Source organism: Thermobia domestica, chromosome 8 (genome assembly GCF_964235325.1).
Source record: "Thermobia domestica chromosome 8, izTheDome1.hap1.1, whole genome shotgun sequence".
In the NCBI taxonomy this organism is placed as follows: Eukaryota; Metazoa; Arthropoda; class Insecta; order Zygentoma; family Lepismatidae; genus Thermobia; species Thermobia domestica.
In genome coordinates, this window is record NC_137461.1 from 210,073,501 (window position 1) to 210,093,114 (window position 19,614).

The window sequence follows — 19,614 nt, forward strand, 5'->3', positions numbered from 1 at the left end:
ATCCAATTAGTTTACCATTAACCACAGTTTGATGTTGAAGTTGAGCGTCCCGTTTCAGCACGAAGCTTTATATGAGACACTGACCTGTAGAATCCGCAGTAATGCGTTCAGTGTTTATAAGGTCTTCTACTGAGAATCAACCACGACCCTAGGCACAGCATAGACGTACACCACTAGACAAACGTCAAGGGCTAAGCAAACTTTTAAATTATCAGATTTCAGGAAAGAAATATAAATTAAATCCTAGAACCACTGCTACACAGGGTGCGAAATACTGAGGATGGCCATTCCCACACTTCAAAATTTTGGAAGAAAATTCATCCTCAATAATTTACTGGCGAGATATGGTGACACTGACACTGTCAGAAGTATACAAATTATTTACAGTAAATCTTAGCACATGCCAGTAAATCTGTGCAGTTAGTGGACAACCTAGTGGTTAAGCATTATCCCTAACCTTACATAGTTCAATAATTTTGGATGTACAATATATGAAATCTTCATTTCAAAACTTTCCAGTGCATTTTTTTTACTTATTTATCTACTCCTCTGTCTCCCCGATCATAACTGTTATTATTTCGCATCCTGCTGCTACATAATTGAAATAAATTATCCCTACATTCTAAGCAATAACTGATATAAGGTTTCATGAAAACAATCAGCTTGTATTGCAATGTTATTTATTGAACTTATTTACATTTTTTGTATTATTTCTAACTTATTTCCTTAATTGGGTTCCTCAACTTCAACGGTGTCACCTTCCACTACAGGTTTTGAATTTCTTCGTTCTCTGCAAAATAACGATCATAAATACGTACTGAAAAACATGTAATTGATTGCACAGTTAAAAGAAAACATTCATATTGTTTACCTTATAAATACGCTTTCATTAAAATACATTATTATTCTTTGAAGTAAGTGCCACACAAGGCAACAGAGTCTGGCACTCGTTTCTCAGATCTGGTGATCCATGGCTTGGAAGCACTCCAAATATGATCTCTATAGCATTACGGTAGAATTTTTATAGTGAATTAATATTCCCTAATCGAGCTCACCTATTCAAATGTTAGATTTGCAGTGTGACACTTCTTATTCAAAGTGTCTTGACTGTCAAATACAATATAATTCATCTCCCCATACTGAAAATTAATAAAGTAATTTTAAACACTACTATACACAAACATTACGCAAACACTATTTCGGTTCAGCGGAATCCCTTATATTCTACATTTTACGTTTTACAGCCTTATTCGATTAAATTTTGACGATCACTCATAAGAAACACTTGAAAGGAAAGAATCGCGTTTGTTACAATTACAACATACTCTCCCATAGTCTGATATTTAGTCGTCTCGGGATCGCACGGATATGTCTGAGTCATACAGGGTCAGGGATCTGACTACTTCGTGATCACGAGTCACGAAGTATGTGACCCGTTTCATCACTGGTACCACTGCATGGTATTTATTCACTTTACCTATTTCAATGTTCTAGTGCCAGTAAATTTTCAGTAGAAGTTTTTTCCTAGCTGAAAACGTGCATTGTTCTATGAGAGCATCAATTGAGATAAATCCAGAAATTTTCATATTGACTCACTCGGTACTGTTGTATAAGTACGGCGTTACGAAAAACAAACGAAGTGATCACTGATATAAGAAATCACTGAGGGATGGAAGAACAAATATTTACTTATTTCTTTAATTTTCTCTCCATGCCTTGTATGAAATGCAATCTGATTTCACGATTCACAGGAAAGATAGGCCATAAGTGTGTGAACCTATATACCTTGTATTCTTCACGGAGCAACACAAATGATAGATGATGACCTACCGTTATCGTGGGTAATGTACAACAGAACGCATGGGAAAATGTAGTTCGCAATTTACAGGAAAAGCGTAAGAATTTACTAAAATAGGTACCGTGTACACGGACAACTTCGTACCATTTTGCAACGAGTTTGGAACATACCTTAGAGGTTCAATGAAATATTTATCTTTAAATATATATATATATATATATATATATATATATATATATATATATATATATATATATATATATATATATAAAGTTACTGGTGACTAATACGTAGGGAGGTGTTGAGCAACAATTTTCTGGATTTATTTGTGACAGTAAAACAAACGGATTTCAATCCTGAGCCTTACAGCGGAGGAATACATCTTTGCAACGTTTCATTCTTTCAAAACACAAGAATCACTGCAAGGAAGACATGCATATTGCCTTCATCATACATATCAAATGAAGAAGGGATGACTCATTACCGTAACTGTAACACTAAGTTTATTTGACCCATATTCATGGAACGTCGTGTCGGAATCATTAGCGTCGTTTCACAATTCATTATAGAGAAGTAATAAATACTCCTGCCACCTATCGACCTAGTTCTTTATATCCCATCCTTAAAAGCAGAAACATTTCTCAGTGTACATGGCACAAAGCAGGCAAATCACTTTATTTTCTTCAATCCAGTCAAATTCTGAATGCATTTAAGACCTATGTCTCCCTATTTATTTTCCTGGTAATTTGTTGTTGAGTGTTTACGCATACGCATACTTTGGCGTGCTCCATCCTATTGAAATCTTTTTGTCTTTGGGGAAAAAACTACACTTACTTTTTTTTAAATTTATTTTTATTACTGCCACTGCTGAATGAAGTCTTTATCTTGTGGATAAAACATTAACCTTTGTTTCTTGTTCAATTTTGCTGTTGATTACTTCTTTTTCATACTGAATGAAGTCTTGTCTTCCGGGAAACTCGGGAATGTCTTTGTAAGAGAGAAATGTGCATTTACTATTATTTTGTCTTTTAACGAAATTTTCTAACTGCTGAAGTCTTTATCTTCTAGGAAAAAAAAACTGTTTCTTGATTAGTTTTAATGTTATTTTACTTCTTTTCTATCTCCTGAATGAAACCTTATCTTTTGAGAAGGAAAAAAAAACTACAATACCATTCTGTATCTTAATTAATTATAGTGCTTTATTGCTTGTTTCTATACTAAACGAAATAATCTTATCGTCTGAAAGATTCTGCAATTGCATATTTCTCTATTACAATGGCATTGCAGAGTTTTCCAGAATGTAAGATGTTTTCATTTAGTATAGAAAAGAAGTAATTAACACCAAAATTAATTTAAACGTTAGTCTTAAAAAAAAATTCATCAGCAGATAGGAGTAATCAAAAAATAAAATTAAACTAACAGAGGTACTTTCTTCCAGAAGACAAGAAAATAAAAATGTAAACAGTAATGAATCTCGATTTTAGTTAAAATTTCCACCCTCCGAGGAAAGTAACAGGCAAGTTGCTAAATTATAAGGGATAATAAAATAAGTACATACAAGGTAAACATTTTATCTCATTTCACTAAGTTGCAGATCCTTAGCTTATTTAGTGACGGTAAGAACTTTCCGATCTCTCTCGTGATTGTAAGGAAAATAGGTAAAACTATACTTACCTACGCAGTAGTCTAGGCTTCGCCTGCTGCAGCCAAAGACCCAATACTTCCTTCACCGTTTCTTCTGTTGCGTCGGTGTACATCTTACGAACAGCAGCTGAAAAGAAAGATAGAATTTCAAGCAAATACTAGCGATTTTTATTCTTTTATTTTTTAAAAAAAAGTCATTTTGAAATAAATTTCCCTCTTAAATAGGTTTACGGAATTATGGTATGGTTTGTAAACGTGGATACCTAGAGCTGAAACTAATTCCTATATTATTTTTCAAGTCATCTAAGCTAGGCCCCTATTTTGTGATTTTTATGTAAGGGTACTATAGAAAGTTATCTTTCACCACACTTTTGGTATATTATATAATGGAAAAGTTACATTTTTCTATACAAGTGTAACAAGACTTTCTTCCGGTGCCCTTAGTGGTGATATGGTTTTGAGTCAACGTTTCAAATCACCTTAAATAACACTACAAAAAAAAAAAATAGGTTTTGGCTAACTTCGTTGTCACGAAAAATTGAAAGACGAAGACGACAGAAAGACGAAAGTTTGACTATTCGCCGTCTTGAAAGCCTGCAACTTTTCTCTTTTTATACTGGAATTATGGTAACTTCGAAAGCTATATTCTTCTAGTGTTTTATCTGCGTTCTAGTGTTAGACAAAGAGCTCTGAAATTTTGCACCTTTAAAATATCGACAGGGGACACAGTTTGGCATACTGTGTAATACTACCAGACTAACAGTGTTGCCAACCCAACAAAGTTATATTCTTTCAAAGTTACATTCATGTGGTAGACAGTATCAAATTTACAGGTATACACGAAAAGTCTGGTGCAAAATTATACTTCACAGAGTGATTCCTACACTGTACTTCAATTTAAATTCGTTGACACTATGGACTTTATTTAGCCCTGGAATCATTCCTACCTTGGAATTTTATTTGGTTTTAGGTTTTCCGTACACCTTACAAATTGTTTTTGAATGCTTTTTCAAGCAAAGATTTGTTTAAATGTGTACTTTGCCAGTAAAGCTTTGTTTACAACATAGAGTGTTGGATTAGTTATTGAATTTCCTATATATTCTACACAGATTTTATATTCACCCAGTAAGGGTGAACACATTTACATATACTACTTGGCAGTAAAAGCATCCTAAAATACTCAAAGCATACTTTATTCATGAAGAATTACTTCTGATTGCTTGGGACATACTAATATGAGAACACACGTCCAGTACGAGAGAAGTAAGACTTAGTAATTAGCAAACTGGAATTTTGTATGGTTACTGGCATAAATAAATAAATGAAGATAAATATTTCAGTACAACTTTTCAAATCAACTTACTGTGGATCTTTTTGCACATTTGGGTGAACCCAAAGGTGTGCTTTTTTGCTTCATGATCCTTGGTTTCCTGCCAGAGTAGGAGAATTCCATTGCGAGCTTGTCGCACAAAGTTCTTCTTATTGCATTGTGAGCGAAACCTTTTAAATCCTTACCACCAATTGACAGTAATACTTTTACCTGAAAAAAGGAAATTATTTAGATCTAATGCATGCTGAAATCGAAAAGAAAAACAATATATATAAGGGTCCGTATTGTTATGTTTTTCTACCAGTGGAAAAAAAATAACGAAGCCTGAATGAAACTAGATTAATTTTTAAATCCCGTAATGTGAAGTGTGAAAAAAAGGGCGTGGAGTTCTGAGTTTCATGGAAGGCCGTATCAAATGGGCTACGTGACTAACCAAAACTGTTTGCCTGGGATGTATTTGGTAACTTTCAGCTTTATATCGGAATTGCGGTTATTTAAAAGGATCATTGTCCGTTTGAATTAGAAAAAATACTATATATATATATATATATATATATATATATATATATATATATATATATATATATATATATATGTGTGTGTGTGTGTGTGTGTGTGTGTATGTATGTATGTATATGAAAGTTACATACACTTTCAAAAGTAACAAGAAACAGTGGGTTAATCAGTGCTGCCAACAAGTAGTGTCAGAAAATAGCTAAATGACGCACAGAAACTAGCTAAAAATGGTTCAACTTACCTTAAATTATAGGTAACAGAATTTAGGACTAGAAGTAATAAAATCTCTTTAATTATTTTCAACTTCAAATGCTGGGTATGTCTTGATAACACTATTAATCTATCACAAAAATATATACATACACATGCACGCATCTTAACAAGAAAAACCCAATCCAAACTAAAAATACACTAGAAACTAATCAAACAACTGACTATGGAGAAACCAGATTCAGGAATCCCATCTTACCGTGACGGATAGGTGAGACTGATAAAAGATATCTAATCTACTGTGACAATGTAAGTGCTGTTGTAAACAGAAGAATTAGAAAAATACCAAGATAAACTACTTTTTTTTTTAGGTTTTCCATATATTCTAAAAAAAAATTGACTGCAAAAGATTTAATTGCCGCCTAAATGACTATATTAGCAAGTATGAATGGCAAGTTGACCAAAACTAAGCGGCGGCTGGTACTATATGTTGCATGGTTGTGCAACCGGATATTTTTTTAATACTAAAACTATTTTTAAGTATTAATGTAGTGTATCAGTAAAAAGTAAACCTCTGCTCTTGAGCGCAAAAACAGTATTGATGCATTTCTGAAAAAAGTAACTTAAAAAAACGTAAAGAAAGAGAGATATTTACATTTCCGGTGGCAGCGAAAGTTGCCACTGGAAGCAGTTATATCGAGCATATGGCAGCAAGCTCCTATCTGTTAACATGGGGAAGTGGATTTATTCTTGCATCGCTCCTATCTTCCCGTATAGCTTTCTTGTGGTTGCCTTTCTTCCGCAACTGGTCAGCTTCTGTAAGTCACAAATTCCTCCGCTTAGCAGCGCTTGACTCAATTCATAGGGTGAGGGAGATACAGACGCTTGGAAAAAAGAAGTTAGTCACAAAACAAAGTCGCAAAGAACAAATATAAGTCTGGTGGTAGCAGGGACGAATCCAAGCTGAAAGTTTGGGGGGCGGTCGTTCGAAGTCAATAGATTTTATTTAACATTTATGATACAAAGTGAAAATTCTTGGGATAAGATTTAATTTAAAAAAAAAAAAACTATTCTGGCGGGGGGGGGGCGGATCGATCGAGTCTCGAAGAAGAAAATGTCTTACTACTGGTCTAATTCCTAGCTCTGTGTCTTTCGTACATATGATTCTGTGTTCGATTTCCGGCGGAGAGCATAAATTAATATCAAATCATTCACTTCCAATACTCATCTGTCTTCTTTAGCCTAATTTGTTGGAATGTTAAACTATTTTTTTTTTCATTTTCGAAGGGAAACATCTTAGATTTAATGCAAGGGTGGATAACTTAACGAAATGTTCAATATCTACAATTTGTTATCTGTTACGGTTACTATTTTGTAACCCATTTCTGCACCTAGTTAATAACGTTATTGGTCAGTGTAACTTTTAAAATGGTACGCTCTGAATTATGTTACGCTGAGTAACGTTACTCAATGGAACATTCTGCATTTTGGTATTGTAGTTACGGTCACCAAGGGATTAGCGTTACTCGAAATACCCACGTATGTCGTACCTGCTTGAGATTGTTAAGATAAAACTGGTTCCACTGAATACCAGTTCTCTCTCGAACCCAAAGGGTTTTGTTCCTTGATTTTAGCGATATGAAACGTATTGAAATTCTGCAGAACATTTTTGTGTAAGTAGACATATTTTTGTTATGATGAGTACCATTTCTATGTTTCTCTTTTCTTTATCGGTTACCTTTTGTACCTGTATTTCATCTTCTTCAATTCTGATGGTCTTGGAGTTACGCTTGAGTAACGTTTAAACATCCTTGGCGACAGGGAGTCTAAGGTTGGCTTTAAAAGAATCTCCATTATACTAGTAAATAAATTCCGCGTTTTTCAGTCTGTTTTCTTTTTCCTCATACTTAAGATTCAGTAAACACCTTAGGCCCTCAGGCACATGTCCTTTGAGAATAGCATTACTTTGATAGCTCTGTATTTAAAAAGAGGAAAAAGAGAAATGATCAAAGAGTGAAGTTTTTAATGTAAGCTTATTGATAAGAGTTTTACTTCTTGTGATGACACTGCCGATAGTTGAGTTGATTTGGAGTTTAACGTCCTTTTCGGCAGCGAGGCTTTATGAGACGGGACCTACTGATTAACATGGAATCGAAACCACATGTGCTCACGCCGGGAATCGAACCCGTACGCTAAGCGCTTAGGCATGAAGGAGCTCACTGCCGGTAGTCACCATATATGTTTATTTTACAACAGTCTTGCACTGACCAATGTGGTTGAAGCTCGAGCTCACTTCCCAACAAGGATCGAACCCGGAGCTACATTCACCAAAGTTACACATATACTGGCCCCCAGGGAAGCAGGAAGGACATTTCATTTGCTTGCAAGCAATTTAGTTTATAAATCAAATACATATCAGACATCAGTGGCGTAGCGAGAAACTCATCAAGGGGGACCAACACACAAGATTTGGTAGAAAGGATCTTCTGAGGGGTGCACCAATAACTACCAGTAGGCCTACATTTGAATTGAATTGGATTTTTTTTAAATGCCTTTAGGCACCTGTGGTGTGAATGAGGAAATGCCCTGGATATCCTAAGTATCTGTTCTCGGTGAATCCTTTTGTTGAACTTTTAGAAAATTGACTTAAACTATCGATTTTGCAAAACTTCCCTTTGATTTAAGCCCAAATCGAAACATGACAGAGGAAAATTTCGGAAAGTGTTGCTATTTTCACTCCTAGCTTCTCACTTTAGGTAGTGTATATTTACAAGGAAGGGGGTGCACGTGCACCTTTGCACCTTTAAACATATTTCTATTTTATCTTATTTTTGTAAAAAAAAAAAAAAAAAAATCTGCCAGAAAGAAAATTGTCAAAAAGTGCTACCCATTCAGAAGACTATTTTCTTCTCATGTGAATGTTTTTTGACTTCTCGTGGCAATATGGTAATCTACAGTTTAGTTTGTCTCTTTTTCTCCCTTTGATTTTTAATGTTCATTGTATTGTTTAAATGCTTATAAGTTAACTTGCGAGAAAGTGTCATAGTCGAAGGTTGTACTACTTGTAGAACTGATATTAAAAAGTAAATAAAAGAATTATCATGGAAACAATTTTTTCATGTTGTATTCAGGAAACAAACATAGGGTTCTTGCGGTTCTAAATTGCGGTTCTGAAATTAGCAGGCATTCGTTGATATAGTAGCCTACATGTTGGTTTTCACCAGGTACATTCGTGAAGTGTCCCCTCGAGATTCGTGTAAAATTGATTTAAATACAAAGTTCTCTGCTGTCTAATGTGTATTGTACTAAATTTAGCTGCCCATGCCGGTAATTGGCATATTTATGGGCCTTCATATATCCGGAATTCTATCATACACTACCATAACGCTCGGACACAAAATTCATTTTAGTTTCTTTAGATGTTACTCACTGGACATGAATATGGGCATATGAAAAGCAAATTGGATCAAGTACTGCTTCTGACACATGTTACCCATCCCGGCCGCCATCTTAGATCTGCCATATTAGATTTTACTTTTGGTTTTTCAAATGGAAATAGGTGCAAGTGTTACATCGGACATTTACGTTTACATTCACTAGTGTAATGTATTTTACCGTAGCTTGTACCATTTGGAAGGTATTACATGTTCATTCCCTCCAGCCACTTTGCGAATAGACATTGCAGGTTAATATCAGTTACGCTTACGTTTTTGGTGTTGACAAATGAAAACAATTTCTAACTGGTAAACTCCTTACAACATAGGTGTCATAATCTTATTACATTTCCATGAGTAATTGTTATTACTTCCATGTTATACTATAATAAGGAAGTATTGTATTACTGTCAAAATGCCTAATGTAGATCCAGATACGGCCAGATTTGGGTGAAGACCTACCATTTCCGTATTGACATCTGTGTGTCTGCATGTATATAAGTTCAGAGAATATTTCATCAACGATAACACATAAAAGATTGCATATACACACGGGGCTTTGCACAACTTTCTATTTGGTTCAAAATGAAGTGCTTGACATTTAATGGTATATACAAGCTACGATAAAACTCAGTACACCAATGAAATTCCGAGAAAAGTTTACATTAATTTGATGTATCATTTGAACCTATTGCCATTTGAAAAACCGAAAGTTAAATCCAAGATGACGGCCAAGGTGGGTAACATATGTCAGAGAAGGAGTACTTGATTCAATTTGTTCTGCATATGCCAATATTCATGTCCAGTGAAATCTAAAGAAACTAAAAGCAACTTTGTGTCCGAGTGTTATAGTAGTGATGATTGAATTCCGGATATATGAAGGCCCATAAATATGGAAATTACCGGTATGGGCCGCTTAAATTAGTACAATACACATTGGGCCACGGAGAACTTTGCATTTGAATCAATGTTACACGAATTCCGAGGGGACACTTCGCGAATGTACCTTGTCAGTCTCCGTACAACTTGGAATCGCTTAACATTAGTTTTACGGGAAGAAAAAAACGACATCATTTGGAACAACTTTCCAGTTTCGATCATCTGTATTTCCTCCTTATTTATTCGGTGTAAGGACCTCAAACTTATTTTGTTGGATCTTGCTTATCGAAAGGTTTTTAAAACTGCCTTACTGCCCCCAAAGTCTGAAATTCAGGGTGGGGTGGGGGCGGATGCCCTCCTGCCCCATTAACGCCCCTATCTAGCGGCTGTCATATGAAACTATCCCACGGCCTTTAACGTGGTTTTAGTTATACTTATTGCGGACTCTTGACTGCGAAAATATTACGTTTGGAAATAGAATTCATTTGCTGAGCAAACCTGAACCTTATTGAAAATGGACTTGGATCCATAGTGCTCTGAACGCCTCATATATTACTTTTCTTCAATGAATTATTGACTTAAAAAACAACCAATTACATAGGCTTGCAGAAAATATTCTAAAGTTAGCACAACATGAAGTGTGCTTCAAACTATCATTACTTTTCGAAAATTTATTATTTTAAGATAATTTCATTAGTATGAGTGTTCTGAAATAGTAATCAAATTTTTGCAATTAAAAATCACACCCGCCTCCATGAAACGCGATCTTAGCCCCTAAGAGAATAATTAGGAAATTTTCAGAAGCAGTAACTCCGAAATGACTTGTTTTAAGGCTAAAGTAACCGCACAAGCGTATTTCTGGTAAAGTTCTAGCCTTAAAACACGTAACATGACTCCATTTGTATTTGAAATTTTGAATTCCAATCAAAAATGGCAGCCATGATGCTTGATAGCACTATCTGATGTGTCAGACCACTTAAAAGTTTCATCATTCTCCCTCAACCCGTTCTTAACGCACAAGGGTGGTGAGGACTTTTGTTTCACCATGCATATTGATGGATTGTGTGAAATCTCCACAGTAGGTAGATTTTAAAATCTACCTAAAAAGCTAATTACAACCAAGAAAGTACTTATGAGAATCACTGGCAAGAGGGTGTAATAAAAAGGGGTTGGAATATGAAATAAGTTGAGAATTACTAATCTATACTGAAATATTCTGTACCCAGCACAGTGTTATTAATCAGGATAAAATAAATGAAAAGGTCGGTTGCTAGTAAAGAGCAAAAAGTCCTAAGAAATAAGTTATTACATGATTTTGAAACATGTTAAAAATCATGTTTTAAACTGTTCAAAATGTTTGACATGTTTTTTTTCGTCTGTGTTTTAAAACGTTTAAAACGTTTTGAACATTTTTTTTTTATGTTTTAAACACATGTTTTGTTCTTTAAAAAAAAATAAAACTATTTTTTCCAACCCTTGTCTGGTGCCTAAGAAATATAAAACAAAACCATGTACCAAACTGGTCGCCAGGTTGGAATTTTCGATCGCCAGATCGCCAATGATGACTGAATATTTCAGTTTGGCGATAGACATTTGCATAAATTATATCTTGCAAAAAAAAAAAGAAAAGAAAAGAAAAAGAAAAAAAGAAAAAGAAAAAAGAAAAAAACTATATGATCTTGATGCTGGATTCAGACTTGAGGTTTCGTGGCGTGCCTGTAATATATAACAAATCAATATATAGAAGTCATTACATATGCCGGCATGAAAAGGTAAGAAATATGGCGTTTGAAGCGAATAACTGACAATGTACAGGGCCAAATGAACACATTCTCACACCCAAGATTATACTTCAGCCCCTTCACCTTCCATCAAACAAAATATATTCGTAGTTCTTTTGTTGTTGTAAAGGCGAACCTGTCCTTTGCCCTGTCGCTTTGTAAAGTGTAGCGATCTTTATTCTTTGGACAATGGGCTATCTGCGCACCATATTTCGATTATATTCAGCCAGTAGTTACGGAGAAATAAAACAGAACATACAAGACAAGCCGAGCCGAGCTCGGCCATCACATGTAGTGATCTTTATTCCTTAGATGATTGGGTATTTTCGCATCAAGTTTGGTTTAAATTTAGCTGATAGTTACCGAGGAATAAAGTACTACATATGCACACACATAATTACAGTACATCTGGAGTAAAAGTACAACATCCGGTCAGCTTACGCCGGGAACTAAAAAGAAAAGTCCTAACATCAGGATCACAAATAGAACATACTATATGTAAGCGGAATCCACTTTCAACATCGCAATATTAATGGGGGGGGGGGCTTGAGCCGGGTGTTCCTCCCTGACTACGCCACTGTCAGACATGACCTACAGCTTAAGGGGATGTCTTCCCATCATCAGAGGCTTCAGAATCTTCATAAGATAACATGTAAAATTTAATTCATAAATATCTTAGAAAATACTGCATTTAGGAACTGGTAATTTTGTTGCCAAAGAGTAATACAATTCAGATGACTGTCACAATTTTGCACCTAATTACTTGGATTAATTGTAATGCATTCTTCCGTATTGAGTTACTGCAGGTAAACAGTCAAAAGACCACATGCAAATCTCATGAATTACTATGGATGACATTCTTTGAAGAACAAATGCTGAGGAGGGATGTATTATGACAATTTGAAAAGTGAAACCCGTGTCTACCCCTCCAGTTTCATAATCATTTATGCCTTGAGCAGTCTCCCTTTCCACTCCCACCTCCCACTTCCCACTGATTTCCCACAACTTTACGACACAACTATCTGAATGTGCTTTTTCGGCGTAAGTTGGTATGATTCACGTGTCAACTAAATACTTCGTAGAACAAAGATAATGATCTTTGAAACCTCAGTATGGAATGTCTTTCCAATTGCTTTTCTACATCTTTTGTTGGTTGAAACGGATGGATTCTCCTTCGAAGCAGTAGCTTTAATCTCTTCCACTCACAAATGTAAACCAAAAAAAGTCTAAATGTTTCTTATATATTTGCCTATTTCTTTTGTTTTCTGGAAGGATAGATTTCTTTTCATTTTATAATATTTATCACAAAAACGCACACAGTGCGTTGTTTCTGTGGTTAGAACGGATTAATTGTGTGCAGGGATGACAAAAATCAAGTTTTCGTTGTAAGTTTTTTTTTTTTTTTTTTGAATAACTAGAGTTTGGTTTATCAAAACTCCATTATATATTTACCTTATTCGCGTGTGTTAGTGTGTGACAAAAATAAATAAATAAATAAATAAAGTATTTCATGGATCATCACCAAATTTGGTAAAAATACAAAGAGTCAAGAATTAGGAAGTGAGTTTGTTATTAAAATAGTCTTCTCAAACCGAAAGTGGTTTAAAGAAACCATTTCCGGCTTGATCATTGATCATCATAGATCGAAAAACGTAATACGTATTAAGATCCGGGTTTCAGTTTCGTAAGAACATATTTAATCTTTATTATTAACTCTCTAATAAAACCGGAAGTGGTTCATTCAACTATAATTTCTCGTTTCAATAAATATTGGTCTACATAGAGCAAAAGCGGTAGATGAAAGCAGTTTTCTCCATTCGGATAGCTCTCAAGTGTCTCAAAAGTGCAGTGGCGTAGTCAGGGGGGCTCACCCGCCTCAAGCTCTCCCCATTAGTATTGTAATGTTGAAAGTGGATTCTGCTTACATGAAGTATGTTCCATTTGTAATGTTAGAACTTTTCTTTTTAGTTTCCTTAGTAAGCATAAGGGAGCTTGTAGTTGTACTCCAGATGTAATTAAGTATGTGTGTATGTTGTACTTTATTCCTCGGTAACTACCAGCTAAATTTAAACCAAATTAGATGTACAAGTACCCAATCATCTAAGGAATAAAGACCACTACATGTGATGGCCGAGCTTGGTCGGCGATAGGCTCGGCTCGGCTTGCCTTGTATGTTCTATTTTATTTTTCCGTAACTACTGGCCAAATATCATCGAAATTTGGTGTGCAGATAGCCCATTATCCAAAGAATAACCATCTCTATACTTGGTGGCCGACTCGGCAAAGGACAGGCTCGGTTCGGCTCTGTTTGTATGTTGTACTTTATTTCTCGGTAACTATTGGTTAGATTTAAATCAAATTTGGTTTCCAAGTATCGCTTAAGGAATAAAGATCATTATATATTATGTCTGGGCTCGGTCGCCGACAGTCTCGACTCGACTTGTCTTGTACGTTGTATCTTCTTTTTCAGTAACTACTGGCCGAAATATTTTAAACAGGGACGCAAGTGGAATGCAGGACAAAAATGTCCTTCTCTCCTCTTGCCTTATGTTTTCTTACTTGCTTGACAAAAGTTATATTATTTTGCTTGGTGAATTCTTTTCCTTCAACCTTCAGAAAATCATGCTTTTGCAAAGCTCTGCTTTCTTTTAAACCCCAAACAGATACATGATGGCAAAAAGTTTCGGAATGTGTTGCTATTTTCACTGCTCGCTTCTCATTTTAGATAGTGTATATTTACAACAAAGGGGGGAAGTGCACCTTTGCAGTCCCTAAATCCGGCCCTGTATATATATATATATATATATATATATATATATATATATATATATATATATATATATATATATATATATATATATATATAGATAGATAGATAGATAGATAGATACAGTGGCGGTTCCAGGATATGAACAAGGGAGGGGCTAAACCATAGCTTGCAGCTTTAGCCAGTGTAAAGCAGAATTGAAGCCCATTTTAACCAGTGTATACCTGATCGTTAAGGGGGGACTATAGCTCCTATAGCCTTCCCTCGGATCCGCGCCTGTATACAAGGGCGCCGATTTCTCTGTAAAATGGGGGCCTCATTTAGATGGAGAAGGCATATATGAGGATTTTAAAACAAATTGCATTCAAATTATTCCAAATATTATATATTCTTAAATACAATAAGGGGGCCCACATGTGCTTTGGGGGGGGGTCCCGGGTCCCCTTGGTCCCCCAGGATCGGCGCCCATGCCTTGAAACGGATGGATTCTTCTTCCAAGCAGTAGCTTTCACCTCTCTGCCACTCAAAATTATACAACGAAGAAAAGTCTAAATGTTTCTTATTTACCTATCTTTTGTTTTCTGGAAGGATAGGTTTCATTTCATTTTATATTATTTATCATAGAAAACAGACAGTGCAACGTTTCTGTGGTTAGAATGGATTAATTGTATGCAGGGGTGGCAAAAACCAAGTTTTCCTTGTTTGGTTTTTGAATAACTAGAATTTGGTTTACCTACTCCTTTATATATTTACCATACCTGTGTGTGCACGTGTGTGAAAAAAAATAAAGAAAAAGTAAAAGAAAAAACTAAAGAACTGCTTGATGGATCATCACCAAATTTGCTCAAAATATAGTCAAGAGTAAGGAATTTTATTTGTCATTAAAACCACCTACCCAAACCGGAAGTGATTTAAATAAACCATTTCTGGTTTGATCTTTGATCACCATAGATCGAAAACGGCAATATGTAGTGAGATCCGGTTTTCTGCTTCGTAAGAATATATTATTAACTCTATTATTAACTCTACTACAACCTACAATGGTTCAAATCAACTATAATTTCTGCTTTCAATAAATATTGATCTATATATAGCAAAAACGGTAAAAAAAATAGATGAAAACGGTTTCTTCCAATCGAGCAGCTCTCAAGCGTCTCAGGTGTACCTTTCATCTCTTCTCGTGATCTTCAATTGAAAGCTCGGTTTCAATAGTCATCTCCATAGAACAGGAATGAAGCGGGTTTTTGCTTTCTATTCAGCCTTCTAAAAATAACTACTATATTCTGTCTTCCAAAAGATGTGGAAATCAACTACTACCGATTTTAACTTTGATGGCTATAGAATAAAAACTGTAATAGATAAGAAGCGGTTTTCTACAATTTATTAGGCGTTCCAAGAATATATTTCGTCTCTAGTCTAATCTCTCTACTAAAACCGGAAGTGGTAGAAATATACTACAATTTACAGTTTCAATATTAATTGTGAAAATATCGTACCACAGACACCAAACTCTTCTGCGTGATGTACACGTGGCACTGCTACTTGTTTTTGAACCATTTTCTTTATCTTGTGGATAATCGTGGCCTCTATTTTTTAAATAATAAAATAAGTCAAACTCGAGGTCATATGTAAACTAGTTTTACAAATGATTTACCAGTAGAGCACAAATTATTTACTAGTCTGCCCATTCATTACTGTTCAAGATTGAATAAGCCAAACCGAGTAGCGTGTCTGAACAAAGGAGTAAGTTAGGGAAGCTAATACATAAGATTATTTGCATGAATAAAACCTACTTTAGATTTGTAATAAGGGATAAAAAATCTTAAACATCTGAGAGGTTATTTGGTTCACACAGTTACAGTTAAGAAATTGATAAGAGAATAAGATAGATTGGGCTAGAGCCTAAGTTGGGATAAAGCGGGAAGTATAAAACACATTTTTGTAATGAAAGTCTTGATTCTGAGCGAAAACAGCTAGTTGACCTTTGACCTCGAGTTGGACCGGTTTGCGGTCACTTCTTAAGATTGAGACCGAAATCAGTCGAATTAGCACCCTCAAGTTGCAGTTATTCATTTTTTTTAAAGAATGCTACAAAACTTTTAATTTGTATGGCTACAAAACTTTTAATTTATTTAGATTACATATGGATAGAAATAAGTATTTTCTAGCCCGTTCTTATGTAACAGGAGGGGTTATGAAGGACGGGACCTACAGTTTAAAGTGGGTTACAAACCATTACTCGGTTTGAATCGGAGAGAAATTGTCCTCTAGCTGGGCTCAAGCCTGGGACCCCTGCCTGATTACAAAAGTGACAATTCTACAGACTCATCCACGGAGAACACCTGATAAAGATATATTGTACTGATATTGCATGTACTGTACTTGTGAATATTTTAAGAATCGCTTTACAAGAAGAGAAAAAAAAAACTGCACAAGTTAAATCAGTACAAAGTACAGAAGATATACTTTATTCCTCCAAGTTAGTTCACAGAGTCAAAAATTTAGCGACCTAATTTAATTTGCATATAAATATAAGAAGTGAATAAAGATATGAATCAATTGAGTTCACTCTGGTTCTGAACCATTTATATTATTTTATTGGTTTAAATCAATTGTTTGTTTAACATACACATACAAATTCTATGAACTTCAATAGGAAAATAATTTTGGATCTTTGGATAATTTTAGCACCAGTCGAGCTAACACTCCGTTGAAACGAGTTCATCGCCTCGGTTCGACTCGGCTCAACTGAGCCGATTGCTCGAGTTGGCTCGGTTGGGTGAGCTGTTGGCTTGGCTCACTTCTCGGTTCGGCTCGATAGTGAATGAGCTATGAACCAAGCCGCTCGAGCCACTGACAACCCTAGACCCGAGTCGAGCAGTTTTTAACATGTTTGACCGGCGCCCTATAACTTTTAACAATTTTTGGCTCGAGCCTGAATACTTTCTTCTCCGGAACTCAAACCCAGATCCTCGTGAACAATGTCCTTGCCTCCTGAAGACTTCTCGGTGACCGAGATCGGAAGTCAACTAGTTTTTAGTATACAGGTACACCCCGCCTACTTTCTTGGTTATACATGATGTTATAATAATAATAATAATAATAATAATAATAATAATAATATAAGTAGTAGTAGTATCATTGACCTATTACCTATGTTGGATACTTAAAAATAGTAATTGAAAGTACACACGACTCGACTCGAGTCGAAACTCGACCTGAATTCGAGTCGAGTTGGAGGAAATTTTTCGAGCCGAGCTCAAAAATGTCTGCTTCGAGTCGAGTCGAGTTTCAAAGAAAACTCACTCGTATCCATCCCTACAGTGGAATAGATATAAAGTTCGTGACCCGAGGTCTCGCTATGTATGTTCACAGGGTGTTCGAAAACGACATCAAATTACTTAAGGAATTTAATCCTTACACGAGAACATAAAGTGAAAGTTACGGGTCACCGTACTAAAAACATTCTCGCTTAAATTTCTTAGGTTAAATCATATTATGTTGCTGTCAAATACAACAAAACTTTAAGGTGTTTTCGGAAAACTCCAAAATATTGCTCGAGTTGTTGCTTTCTTGTACCGTTACGACCAATTTTCTGTGGACAATATATCTGAAATAACGCAACTGTGCACCAAGGTTGGTCTATAGGCTTTTTCATGTTTTCGTCCGAGGATTCACATCCCGAAGTTATTTCCTGACACCATGTGTATATATTATATTTGCTTATTTTCGAGTAACAAGATCTAGAAATGTTCGAGGCCCTAGTTCCACTTATATTTATTACCATAATGAAAACTTTAAAAAATCGTTCACGTAGTCTAAATTATAGTGACATTACTATGTCCGTTCTTCATTAGCTTGGTTGGTTTGGTGGGTTTAGAGTTTATTGTCCCTTTCTGTACCGATGTTATAAGAGACGTGAGCCTTCAGTGGAATCCGAGTCCTTAGTGATCTGTTGATATTTCAAGGCTCTTCCGCCGGGTATCGAACCCGAGATCTGTGACCCAAAGTTGCGCGAGCTAGCCATTAGACATACGAACGGGAAGGGTTATTGTATTTTTTTAGAATGTTACCTATGTATGTTTATTCACGGGAAAGTTGGTTCATCGGGTTCAATCCATCGTTTCAATCTGTTGAATTTAGCTTGAAGTAAAGTTGATTTTTTTTATTACATCCAGAAAAATATGTGTTGAATAGCTAATGTTGCCAGAAAGTAAAAGTAACTACCTGTCACGAATTTCAAATCCCAGTTACTAGAGGGAATTCTGTAGTTTGTGTCCATGCAAACGTCTCATACAAACTTAGTGCTGCAAAGGAAAGCTAAATTTCAACCATGATCTGTATCAAATTGTTGATCCTCCTCTTCAAAGTATATACTCTCCCCTATTTTCTACTGTTGAGGCAGTGTTATTACAAAGAGTTGGAACGTACTAATATGAAATTAGTGGTTAGCAATAATTATCTAACTAGAGTTACTAGTAATGAAGAAATTGGCGTTCTCTACCTGATCTTTGCTTTCGCAGTATACATCATACAGCATGAAATCGCAAGAAGCAAATATTTCAAATTGTCTTGGAAGCAAATATTCTTTCTTTGTAACATTTACAGAAAATCTATCCGCTCTGCAGAAACGGAGGAAAGAAATGGGATGAGAGTGGCACCCCGCGGCGTTCTACCACACCCATTGGAAAAGGACTTCAGAGGGGGAGGGAAATACCTGCCTGTCAACAGGACATCTGTTCGCGAAGATCACATTGGAAAACACAACCTTCAATATATAGTCCATTACAATGTTACTTTAAAAAGTTCATTACTCTTTATCTACGTCATTAAGCGTGAAATTGAAACAATCATTTCATTTCTATTGCTTTTCTGTATACGTATGAAAAATTTTAAGTTGTTACGTACCATATTTCGTTAGATATTCATGAAATAAAGTTTACATGTTATCTTATGGGGACTGAGAAACCAGTGGCAAAAGGTATAACATCCCCTTAAAGATAACCTCCCGACATTCACTTTGTGGAACAACGAAAAAAGCTAGTAAAACCGGTCAGGGTAGCAGGCCACATGCTTTGAACCCAGGATCTCCCTTTTGCGAAAGAAGAACGCTAGCCACTAGGCTATGCTCGCTAGACATAATAATAATAATAATAATAATAATAATAATAATAATAATAATAATAATAATAATAATAATAATAATAATATAGTTTGATTCAATATAGTGAACAAATTGGGGATGTGCCTGGATT

The 19,614-nt window shown here is 35.4% G+C and overlaps 1 long non-coding RNA gene across 1 annotated transcript; it reads right to left on the reverse strand.

The window, feature by feature from the left end:
• Positions 1-620: 620 nt before the first annotated feature.
• On the reverse strand, positions 621-5,095 carry LOC145691937 (uncharacterized). Its single transcript, XR_014132590.1, has 3 exons — positions 4,806-5,095; positions 3,473-3,569; positions 621-790 (listed from the first exon to the last, which is right to left on the reverse strand). It is a non-coding gene; the product is annotated as an uncharacterized LOC145691937 (long non-coding RNA).
• Between the last annotated feature and the right edge of the window lie 14,519 nt (positions 5,096-19,614).